At 43.8% G+C, this 12,046-nt stretch overlaps 1 protein-coding gene across 2 annotated transcripts in view; it reads right to left on the bottom strand.

The window, feature by feature from the left end:
- The window catches only part of Gramd2b (GRAM domain containing 2B), a 111,781-nt gene that overhangs the window by 53,915 nt on the left and 45,820 nt on the right, over positions 1 to 12,046 (bottom strand). The gene's annotated exons all lie outside the window — the stretch shown is intronic.

The raw sequence follows: 12,046 nt of genomic DNA, 5'->3' as shown, positions 1-12,046 counted from the left end.
CCTCCCTCCCTCCCTCCCTCCCTCCCTTTCTCCTTCCTTCATTTCTGGTTTTTTGAGATGGGCTTTCTCTGTGTGGCCCTGGCTGTCCTGGAACTCACTCTGTAGATCAGAATAGCCTCCAACTCACAGAGATCCTCCTGTCTCTGCCTCCTGATCACTAGGATTAGAGGTGTGTGTCACCGCTACCTGGCTGCAGGTAGTAATTTCAATAGCGTTAAATCCAGATTTATTTATTTATTTATAGGAAGGTACTAATGCTGTGCTGGAGCCAATGAACTTGAGCATCTGTAGACCCACAACTAGGCACTGGGTACCAATATGAAATTCAAGGGTCATATTTCCTCACTAGCCCACAATTCTTAATAAATTCTTCCCCTCTCTTCAAAGTCAAGTAAGTGTCTTCTGCAAGCTGTCACTCTGATGTCCTCACTGTCGCTGCAAGGCTACTGAAGTGACTTACAGGTTGATGATCTATACCAGCCGGAAGTACTGGAAAAGGTGTCAGCATGGGCAGGGGTGCACAAATGTAAGAGCTCATCTTGTTACTCGGGACATACACATTGTTTACTTCTGGAATTTTCCATTTAATATTTCAGATTGTAACTAAAATTTCAGAAAAGAAGGACTATTACATTTTATGGGAAAGTTACCACCTCCACTGGTAGAGCCATGGGCGACTGGGCTAAAGTGTCTTTGAAGAGAGGGGAAGAACCCCAAGAGGGAATGTGTGGGAGAGCCAGAAGAGTGTAGATTTTTGCCTGGGGGGAGGGGGAAAGGAGTTGTTTATTTTTATCTAATTGATGAAACTCCAGTACAGCAAAGAAATACAGATTGAAACAATACTTAATAAAACCAGAACTGAGAATATGAATAAGGCTGATGAATTTTTCCCTCTTCTCTTAGGGGTTATCTCATGTGTGTGCTTAGATCATTCAGTAAACTGTCTCTGAACTCAAAGGACACTTTATATGTCAGAGTCACTTGGTGCCAGGGGTCTGTAAACACACACTTCTTAGCTCTAAGTCTGTACATCTGGCAATCCAGGGCCCAGCAGAGTGTTTCTCTCTCTCTCTCTTTCTCTCTCTCTCTCTCTGGGGGGGGGGGCGATGTTGAGACAGGGTTTTTGTGTGTAGCCCTGGCTGTCCTGGATCTCACTCTGTAGACCAGGCTGGACTCGACCTCAGAAATTCACCTGCCTCTGCCTTGAGTGGTGGGATTAAAGGCACGGGCCACCACTGCCTGGCCTTTCTCTCTCTCTCTCTCTTTTTTCTTTTTTTTCTTTGTTACTGTGTTTCTCTTACAGAAGCCTTGTAGGGTGGTGGCTGCTGGGAGACAATGGTAAACATCGCTACAACATAGCATTAAGGCAAAAGCAACCCCCATTGCCTTGAAACAGTAACTCTGTCTTCAGGAGCGCAGTTTCTGTATTTAGGATAGATACACTATACATGTTCAAAATGCCGCCCTCACTTGGCTTTCCAATTAGAGGTACAATGACTGGTGATTTGTGTTTAGTTTTTACTGTCACTGTGGTCCATGGTTGCCAAAGTTTCATAGATGGTAATGTTTTGAAAATATTCTTTAAAAAGGGAATAAGAACATAATACTTCGAGGCCTGCTTTTTTGTATCATATTCAGATTTCAGGTAAGTTTTTACAGTGTATTTGTGAGCAGCAGATAAACAGAAAAATAAAACCCAACAACTTAGCAGTCCTTATAACACAAAAGTGACTAGACACTGGGTGAGAAGCACATCTGAAACTGAGTTTGGGATGTGTTTCTTTTAAAGTTATGACTGATGTAATATTAGGTAAAAGAATGAGATTGGGAGAGAGTGGGTTCTTACATTCAAATCCTGTCTGGTTTTGTTTTGCTAGTATTCGGTGGGACAGCTAGCCTTGTTAAATTATTTTTATATGTACGGCAAGAAAAAGAATTCTTTCTAAGGATAGTAGGAAAAAATATATGATATGTGTGTGTGTGCATATATATATATATATATATGCTAAAATTTTATTTTAGCCAACTTAAAAAGTGTTTGCAATTGATTTGAAAAACTAATATAACCCATGACCATTATTAGCTTTTAGAGTGATGCTGTTGCTTAGCATTAAAACATACTGAGCCCTGAAGTACATTTTATTAGGAGCCTGTAACAAACTGGCTAACACATTTCTAAGGTGACTTTCACTGGGGGAACTCTTATAGAATTAGAGCATGGAGTCTGTTAAACAAAACAAAACAAAACAAAACAAAGCAAAACAAAACAAAACAAAACACTCTAGATCAAGATTGTCCAACACTGCGGTACCTGTGAAACCCTACAGGACATCACCATCCATGCCTGTGTCTCTCTGATGGGATGATCAGGTGACTTCACCCCATGTGAGGAGTATGGAGTTGTGCTGAGGGTGACAATGTGACACAGGGGTGGCCCTGAGTCAACCACTCAAGCAGTCTCATCTTCCTTAGCATCTACAGGCAAGCCTGCAGCTTTGGCAAGCTACATCCCACAGCTCACAGCCCGGCTGTGACCTGCAGCTTGGTACCAGGGTCATCAGTGCCAGCATCATTTCAAGTCTTATTAAACTTCCTACTAGGCATTTTGTATTTTTGGGTGTCTATCTGCACATACCTCTTTCTCCAATTTATATTTTAACTCATTGTTAGTAGGAAAGCTGACTGATGGATATATATATATATATATATATATATATATATATATATCCCCTTGGCAAACATTAAATTTACTGAACTCTTCAATTGTGGTTTGGTCAGTTCACTTGAGTTGAAAATGCACTATATAGTTGGGTGGTGGCAGTGCACGCCTTTAATCCCAGCACTCAGGAGGCAAAGGTAGGCAGACCTCCGTGACTCTGGTCTATAGTCTGGTCTACAGAGTGAGTTTCAGGGCAGCCAGGGCCATATAGAGAAACCTTGAAAAAGCAAAGCCAAACAAAACACCATATAATAAAACTTATTCTCTATCCAACCTGGTACGTTTGGAAAGCCTGGCCCACCCATCACTCCTAATTTAGCTGCACTTATTTTTCCTTATTGCCCTTGTCCTGTGACATACTTTCCTGTGAACTTCACACCTGGGTCCTTTGGGGTTTGTCTGGGTGGCAGCTCATCAACATCATGTCACTTCTATGCCACATCACAGAAATCACTTCCCGTCCCTGTGGTGATCCTCCGTCAACACGATGTCTCTTAATGCCCCAACTGTTTGCCTGTGATCACGGTCTCCCACCAGTTCCTACCCCTTGTTGCTCTCGCCTGCTAGGTGTTAACCCTCAGAGGCAGACCCCTACCCTGGATGGTTCTGTGTGCTTCCTGTCCAGAATGCCTTCTGAACTTGGCTTACTTTCTAAGGCACTTTGGATTGCCTATGAGGTCAAGTCCTGCCACTCGCCCCTAACACCCCACTCAGCACACTGTGTTCCCGCCGACTAGCTCAAGCCAATCCCCCTGGAGTTGGGGAGATGAGTCAGTGGTTAAGAGCACCGACTGCTATTTCCAGAGGTTCTGAGTTCAATTCACAGCAACCACATGGCTGCACAACCATCATTCCAAATGCCCTTTTCTGATGTGTCTGTAGAGAGTGACAGGGTCCACACATAAAATAATTAAATCCTTTTTAAAAAAAAGCCATAATCCCTGGATTCCTAGCAGGCAGAAGGGGAAACAATCCAGTCCTAATTGTGGATTGGGGACTTTCCTGCCATTTCCCAGTCATCCTCTCCTCCCCAAGGTCAAGTTCCAACCACACATCTCACGTCTGAAGCCCCTAACCAAAGTCGGCTCATCTCTAGGCCAGTGGTTCTCAAACTCCCTAGTGCTGAGACCCTTCAGTACAGCCCCTCATGCTGTGGTGACCCTCCAACCGCGAAATTATTTTTAATTGCTTCTTCATAACTGCAATTTTGCCACTGTTACGAACTGTACTGCAAGTACTTTCGGAGACAGAGGTTTGTCAAGGGGGTCTTGACCCACAGGTTGAGAACCATGGCTATGTCATGCCTAAGAAAGGGAAGCCTAAGGTTCGAGGACAACAGCCATGTATGTGTCTTCTCCTGACCAAAGGTTGCTCTATTAGCACCAAATATCTGTTCACTCTTCCTACTTCAGAAAGTAAGGTCTCTCTCTAAATCATGTTCAAGGCCATCTCTGACACGCACATGGGTGTGTTCTTCCAGTTATGGGTTATCTACATTATTTTCTCCCTCTCTGCTGGTTCCTCCCCGATGGTTTACTCACAAGTGTACTTGGCAGACTTCTCCGTCCTGCCTCCTGAAGCTGCAGTCTATCTCCTGACCCTGCTTCCCTCCTTTCCCACCACCCAGCGCATGAAGGCTTGGCCTGCAGGCCTATCATTCCTCTCAACTCTCTCAGGTGAGTTTTCTATCACTCAGTGACAAGGACAATCCTCCGTAGTCATGGGCATTAGAACACCTGGTCCCCAGTTGGTGGTGCTGTTTAGGGAGGGTTCGGTGGTACATTCTTGGGGCTGGCTTTGAGATTAAAGAGCTTTTCTTACTTCCTCTTTGCTCTTTCTGCTTTGTGTTGGCCAGCTCCCCTTTCATGAAATCTTCTGGAACACTAAGCCAACACTAATCCTTCCTTCTGGAAATTGCCTTGGCCATGGTGTCTTATCACGGCAACAGAAAAGTGAGCAATATACCATCACTATTTGGAATCTCTTTTCCTTGTTTGCTGTTTTCACAGCTCCAGTGCATTTTATTTTTGTTTGATTCTCTTGTTTGCTGGTGTTTTCTACTGTGCTGTTTATTCCCCTGCAGTTTTGTGCCCTCCTCCTTTGACCTGCACACCAACATCTGCACACCAACATCTGCTCGCCAACATCTGCATGGCAACACAGGCTCACTCCTCTTTCTAGTTCCTACTCTTCATTCAAAAAGTCCAACCTGATGTTAGCTACCACCTGCCGGTTGACAAATTCCAAATCTATCTTCTGGCTCTAAAATCCATCACAATCTCAATTTTAAAAAAACAGGAACTCAATCTTTCCTTTCTGTGCTTTGTGGAGTAATATAAAAGTATAAGCATCCATTCTACCCTACACACACACACACACACTCACACACACATATTCACACACACTCACGCATACACACACTCACACACACACACACACTCACACACACATTCACACACACATTCACACACACACTCACACACTCACACACACATTCACACACACACTCACACACACATATTCACACACACTCACACATACACACACTCACTCACACATACACTCACACACACTCACACACACACACTCACACACACATTCACACACACAAACTCACACACACATTCACACACACTCACACACACACACACTCACACACTCACACACACATTCACACACACACTCACACACACATATTCACACACACTCACACATACACACACTCACTCACACATACACTCACACACACTCACACACACATTCACACACACATTCACACACACACTCACACACTCACACACACATTCACACACACACTCACACACACATATTCACACACACTCACACATACACACACACTCACACACTCTCACACACACACATACACACACACTCACACATACACACCTTCACACACACATACACACACATTCACACACATACACACACACTCACACATACACACACACTCACACATACACACACACACTCACACACACACACTCACACATACACACACACATTCACACACACACACACACACACACACACACACACGAGATACAATTCTTCAGCGTTGAGAAGACTGAAATTCTGTCATGTACAACATCGATTAGCTCTGGAGACCTTTATGTGAAGAAAGACAAACAGCACAATACTTAACTCAGGTCAAATTTAAAATGTTCACCAAAGAACCTGAGAGAATAGCGGCAGTTACCAGAGGTTGGAGAGAAAAGGGAAGAGGGAGGGATAGAAAAGGTTGGTGATCCATCAGTACCAAGTGACAGCTAGACAGGGGTGAGACGTTCTGGTGTCCTAATGTAATAGTAGAGTGACTACAGATAATAATAATGAGCTACATATTCAAAACGCTAGAAAAAAGTATTCCGAATAAAAAAATCCTAAATGTTTAAGGATATAGCTATGTTTTTCTTAAGAGTTTAACCTCTTTTATATTTATAACCTCTTTTATATGTATAAGTGTGTGCCTGCATGTACGTCTGTGTACCACATGGTTATGGTACTTAAGAAGGCCAGAAGAGGGTGTCAGAAGCCATGGAGCTAGGGTTACAGATGGTTATGAGCTAACGTGGGAGTTCTAGGACTCAAACTAGGTCCTCTACAAAAAGGAGTCAGCTTTCTGAGCCTCTGAGCTGTTTCTCCAGCTCTGAGGATCTCTGTGTTCGACCCGATTTAAACATTATGCAAAGTACATGCATACTGGAATATCACATGCTACCCTGCAATGGATATGTTTTATGTATGTTAAAGACAAATTTACTTTAAAATTTATATTGATCTCTGCTTTAATTTTCTTGAGGATAGGATTTATGTCAAATACACCCTAACGTCTATGACATACTATCGTGCCTAACAATATCCGTACTTTAAAAATGTTCAATTACTGATCCAAATGCAAGTGTTTTAGAGACCACAAGTAAACTACAAACCCAAGTATAATTATCGAATGGATAGCCGTGACCCACACTATTTTCCAAGTTTCCCTTCTGTGAAAAGAGCTTTTCCATCTTGCTCTGTATTCCCCAGACACAGTGAACAATTACTGTCAGACTTTCAGCGGACTGGAGAAGCTGGAGGTGCTCCTGCCGCTGAACTGGGCCCGGACTTGTTTTTCAGGCTTAAGTGACGTTACTCATTTAGGCATTTCCACCATGACACCATGGCAACATGGGGTCACGGGACCACAACTGAAAGCGGATACGGAGCTAGAGTGTGTAGGGTAGCCTAGCTTTGCTCCAGTGGTAGTCTCACCTTAAACAGGTTTGAGTTTATTTAAGGGAAGAAATAAAAAGAATTAATAAAGGTGCCAAATCATGCAGGAAAGTGAAGATCCTCTTCATACTTAAAAAGCTGTTTTCTGTTTGTTCAGGCCAATAGAATTCGCTACACAAAGGCACCAAAGAGTTCTCAGAAGTAGGTCAATTTCTTCAAAGACCAGCACTCCTTAGGTTGGCAAGGCTCTAACAAGCCCTCCCAGTCCTCTATAAAGAAGGAAACTGCAGGCCAGAGGAGAATGGTTCCGCTAAAGTGTCAAAGCGTTGGTTGCAGCGCCAAAGTCGGAAGCAAAGCAAAGGTCAAAGCAGGGAACGGATCGCAGGCTAACAGGGCTCCAGGTTTGCTTCCCGTCCCCCTGTTCAGGGCCCACCAAAAATATGCATTCAAGGGACCAGCAAGATGGTTCAGTGGGTAAAGATGCTTGCTGCCAAGCCTGTACAACATGAGTTCAAATCCAGAGGCCCCACATGATGGAATGAGAGAACTGAGTTCCACAAGTTTTCCTCTGACATCTACAAGTACTATAATATGTACATGTGCTCATGTGTGTGTGTGTGTGCATGCGCACATGTACATAAAGTATAATAAAAATTATTTTTAAAATATGCCCTAGAACTTAGAAGGATCATATTCTTATTATTCTGGTCATTTATTTCATGTGTGAGTGTTTTGCCTGCAGGTATGTCTGTGCATCATATATATGCCTGCCTGGCACCCACAAAGGTTAGAAGGTGTAGATAGGATCCCTGGGAATTGGAGTTATAGATAGTTGTGAGGCACCATTTGTGTGCTGGGAACAGAACACAGCTCCTTTGCTAGAGCAACAGGTGATCTTAGCTGCTGAGCCACCTCTCCAGGCTCTCTCCCTACCTTATTTTTTGAACCAAGATCACTCCCTGAGCCTGGAGCCCAGTAACTGGTTGGTTCCAGAGATTCTGTCTCTTCACTGACATCACAGGTACACTCTGCGACACTTGGTTTTCCATGTGTGTGCTGGATATCTGAACTCAGGCTGCCTTACTTAGGGTTTCTATTGCTGTGAAGAGACACCATGACCACAGCAACTCTTATAAAGGCAAACTTTTAATTGGGGCTGGCTTACAGGTTCAGAGGTTCAACCCGTTATCATCATGTCGGGAAATGTGGTGCCATGCAGGCAGACGTGATGCTGGAGAAGGAGCTGACAGTTCTACATCTGGACGGGCATGCACCAGGACGAGACGACAACACTGGGCTTGGCTTGAGCATCTGAAACTTCCAATCCCACCCCCACCCCCCAGTGACGGATTTTCTACAACAGCGCTGCACCCCCTAATAGTGCCACTCCCTATGAGCCTATGGGGACCAACTTATTAAAACCACCATAAAGGTTGTCATGGCTTTTAGGGCAAGTACAATGGATACTAGACAAACGGATCCATCACCAAGCCCCAAAAATGATACTGGGCAAATGGATACATCTCCCAGCCCCTAAAAGTAATGCTAATGGCATACCAGCACTTATCAGAGTATTTGCAAAAGCAATGAAAACTATTTTAGGACTGAATAGCAATCATGAAAATCTACTGTTTTTAAGAGGGCATTAAGCAGCACTTCTAGATCTGGATGTGCAGAAATATTTGTGAATATTGCCCAGAAACTGTCTTGTTATTTTTATAGTCACGGCTTGTATTTGATCAAAAAGTGATCATCTTATTTACAGAAAGGATTAAAGGTAGGTAACTACTCTTGTCTACTTTATTCACCAGAATTGGCTTCAAACAACTTCAGGCTGTTTCCAGAACTTGAATTCTCTCTCAGAAGTAAAGGCCTTGCCAACTCTGGGCCTATTCAATCAGGCTTGGAACGGAACACCGCCAAGAGGAATTTCCAAAAGATTTTAGTAAGCTGCAGCATTCTTGGTCAAGTTCTTTGGGTTGCTTTGGTGACCCCCTTAAAACAGATCATATTTACATGCTCTCCGAATAAACCAGGCACAACCTTCTACAGAAACAGTCCAGATCCGTGCAAGAGGAACCAAACTAAGGGATTTATTTATTTTATTGAGGTAGGAACTCATTAGGTAGCCTTGGCTGTCCTGGAACTTGCTACATAGACCAGGCTGGCCTCGAAGTCACACAGAAATCTGCCTGGTTCTTCCCCTGGAGTACTGGGATTAAAGGCATGTGCCACTATGCCTCGCTCCAACTATGGGCTTTCAAATGGGGGGTTTATGAATAATTACTGAGTACACCATAAGGTAAAGCTGTAACAGACAAATACTCCCTTTTCTTCTGGCAGAACAGAGTGCAGGCAGATCTCAGAGAGTCAGGCCAACCTGGTCTCGAGTTCCAAGACATCCAAGGCTATTAGAGAAACTCTATCTCAAAATCAAAAACCAAACAAGAGAATGAAATGAAGCCTGGAACCTCTCCTCCCACTGAGCTCAGAACATCCACTAGCTAAGAGCTTGAAACAGTTGCCATCTGGTGGTTTTGTTACTGTTAGAACAGTGCAGTCAGGAGAGATGGCTTAGTGGTTAAGAGCACTGACTGCTCTTCCAGAGGCTCTGAGTTCAATTCCCCACCCCCCAACCACATGGTGGTTCACAGCCATCTATAATGGGATCTGATGCCCTCCTCTGTTGTGTCTGAAGACAGCAACAGTGTACTCATATACATTAAAAGAATAAATAAATCTTTAAAAAAAAAGAGAAAGAACAGTGCGGTTACTATATATATGGGTTAAATAACCATGCTACAGAGAAACTTGGGAAGAGTGGGATAGGATGGCAATGCCTATCACTTACTAAGCTCTGCTCTCCAGATTCGTATGAGCACTCTTTTTTTTTTTTTTTTTTTTTTTTTGAGACAGGGTTTCTCTGTATAGCCCTGGCTGTCCTGGAACTCACTTTGTAGACCAGGCTGGCCTCGAACTCAGAAATCTGCCTGCCTCTGCCTCCCGAGTGCTGGCATTAAAGGCATGCGCCACCACACCCGGCTCGTATGAGCACTCTTTAACATTATAGAAATCCCAACTCACAGTGCAAGACTTTTATCTGGTCATATGCCACATACCAGTGTCTTGGTCCATGTAGACTGCATATATCACAGTGCTCCATAAGACTATAAAGGATCTGGAAGGCTCTGGTGATGTCTCAGTGGTTATAGCACTTGCATTCAAGCACCAGGAGTGGAGTCCAGCACCCACATAAATGTTGGGAACATACAGTGGCCAGCCTGTAACTCTAGCCTCAGAGGGCAGAGGCAGGGTCCTTAGAGCAAGCTGCCTAGACAGACTAGCAGTATTAGTAAGCTCTGGGTTTCATAGAGACCTGCCTGTTAAATAAGATGGAAGAATGATTGGAGATCAACTTTGGGCCTCCATAAGCATGGGGCACCCATGTGAGTGTGCACCCACTCATGCGTGTCCACACACCTGAAAATATGTAGGCATGTGCGCGCGCGCGTGTGCACGAGCGTGCACACACACACACACACAAACACTCTCTCGCGCATACAACCTACATACACATGAGAATGGAAAAAGGAGAAAAATGCTATAACGAATTAAAATAATCCCTATGACATCACAGCATTATAACATGGTATCATGATATGCTATATGTTTATGGTGATGATGGTGCAAAGAAACTAATTGTAGGGCCAACTGTATAAAAAACAGAGCAATACTATTATAAGGTACATACTATTTGATAATGAGAACAAAAGTTTTAAAAAGATATTTCCTGTTGTGCCTTTTATTCTCTCCAAATTTACTCTCTATTAAAAAAAAATTACTGCCAGGCATCTCCTGTGCTCAACAAGTCCCTGATTGCATCACTTCCTCTTGTGCGGAAATTAATCTCTGACTATCTCCTTTGCCAAGGCCCCGAGGGGCAACAGATTAGGCCATTACAAGAACAACAAAACGGCCTTGGTGTGCAGTGGTCTGGTGTAAGTACAGTCTCTGAAGTTTCCCCCAAGGTGGAATCATTTAACAGTCTGCTTCTCCAAATGTGCTCCCATCAATGCAAACATAAGTTCCATCGACTGAAAACTCAACATTCTAAGGAAAATGACACAAAACACTTGATTCTAGGCCTTAAATAACAGTAGACTAAAAAACATCTGCTTTATCCTGTCAGAAGAAGTGTGATAAGCCTGCAGTTATGCAAATGGGCAATCAGAAAGATGTCCCAGCACCTTCCACTGGATTTAAGTCAAGCAGAAGACTTAGAAAGTCAAGGCTGAGGATTCACCAGAGGAAGGCTCAATGCCAGAAACCAGGGTACGAGCATCAGGTATCCAGGATAAGAACACGCACAGGGCAACCAGTGTCATAAAAATCAATTGTTAATATCGAAAGAAGCTGGGCGTCACAAACATGGCATGTGTGCACTCCTGGGCAGAAAATACAAAACCGAAAACCCAAGATTCCTCAGGGTCATAGAACAGATAGTTGTATGCTACTGGGAAACTTCAAACCTCCCGACTTTTGACAATTTGCTTACTGTGTATTACATCTTTCTCCTACCCCTCTCCACAGTACGTTCCAGACCCTTGGCAGTGACAAACAAAGCTACACTTTATGAACGGCTGAGCAATGTCAGCCCTGGGCCAAGTGCACTTACGATCCCCATTTAAACTTTAAAGCGAGTTGATACAACACAGGTGACCTAGACTCATCGGCTCAGCACTTTGCCAGGGCTTTTCTTGTGGGGTTCAGCTTCCTAGTTATGCAGAACTCCGAACCTCTTGCTAGGATATGGAAGTGCACTTGGGGGAGAGCTGGGGTCCTTTATCTCTCTTCCCAAGGTAGCAAATCTCCCTTTCTTGGCTTTTCACTATCAGATTGGCTTAATGAAGAGGACTGGCTGAGCCTGGCTTGTTAGGCTCTGACCCTAATTGAAGTAACAATCCTTTGTCCTCACCCCCTCTCCCCAGCAAGAAACACAACCCAGGGTATAGAAGTATATAAAATAGGTCTACAATAAGACAGTTATTCGGGTCAGAAAAGCACCAGGGCAGCTGGGGCGCAGGGTCAGCTGAC

Source organism: Mus caroli, chromosome 18 (assembly GCF_900094665.2).
Source record: "Mus caroli chromosome 18, CAROLI_EIJ_v1.1, whole genome shotgun sequence".
In the NCBI taxonomy this organism is placed as follows: Eukaryota; Metazoa; Chordata; class Mammalia; order Rodentia; family Muridae; genus Mus; species Mus caroli.
This window is presented reverse-complemented; position numbering and strand designations above follow the sequence as displayed.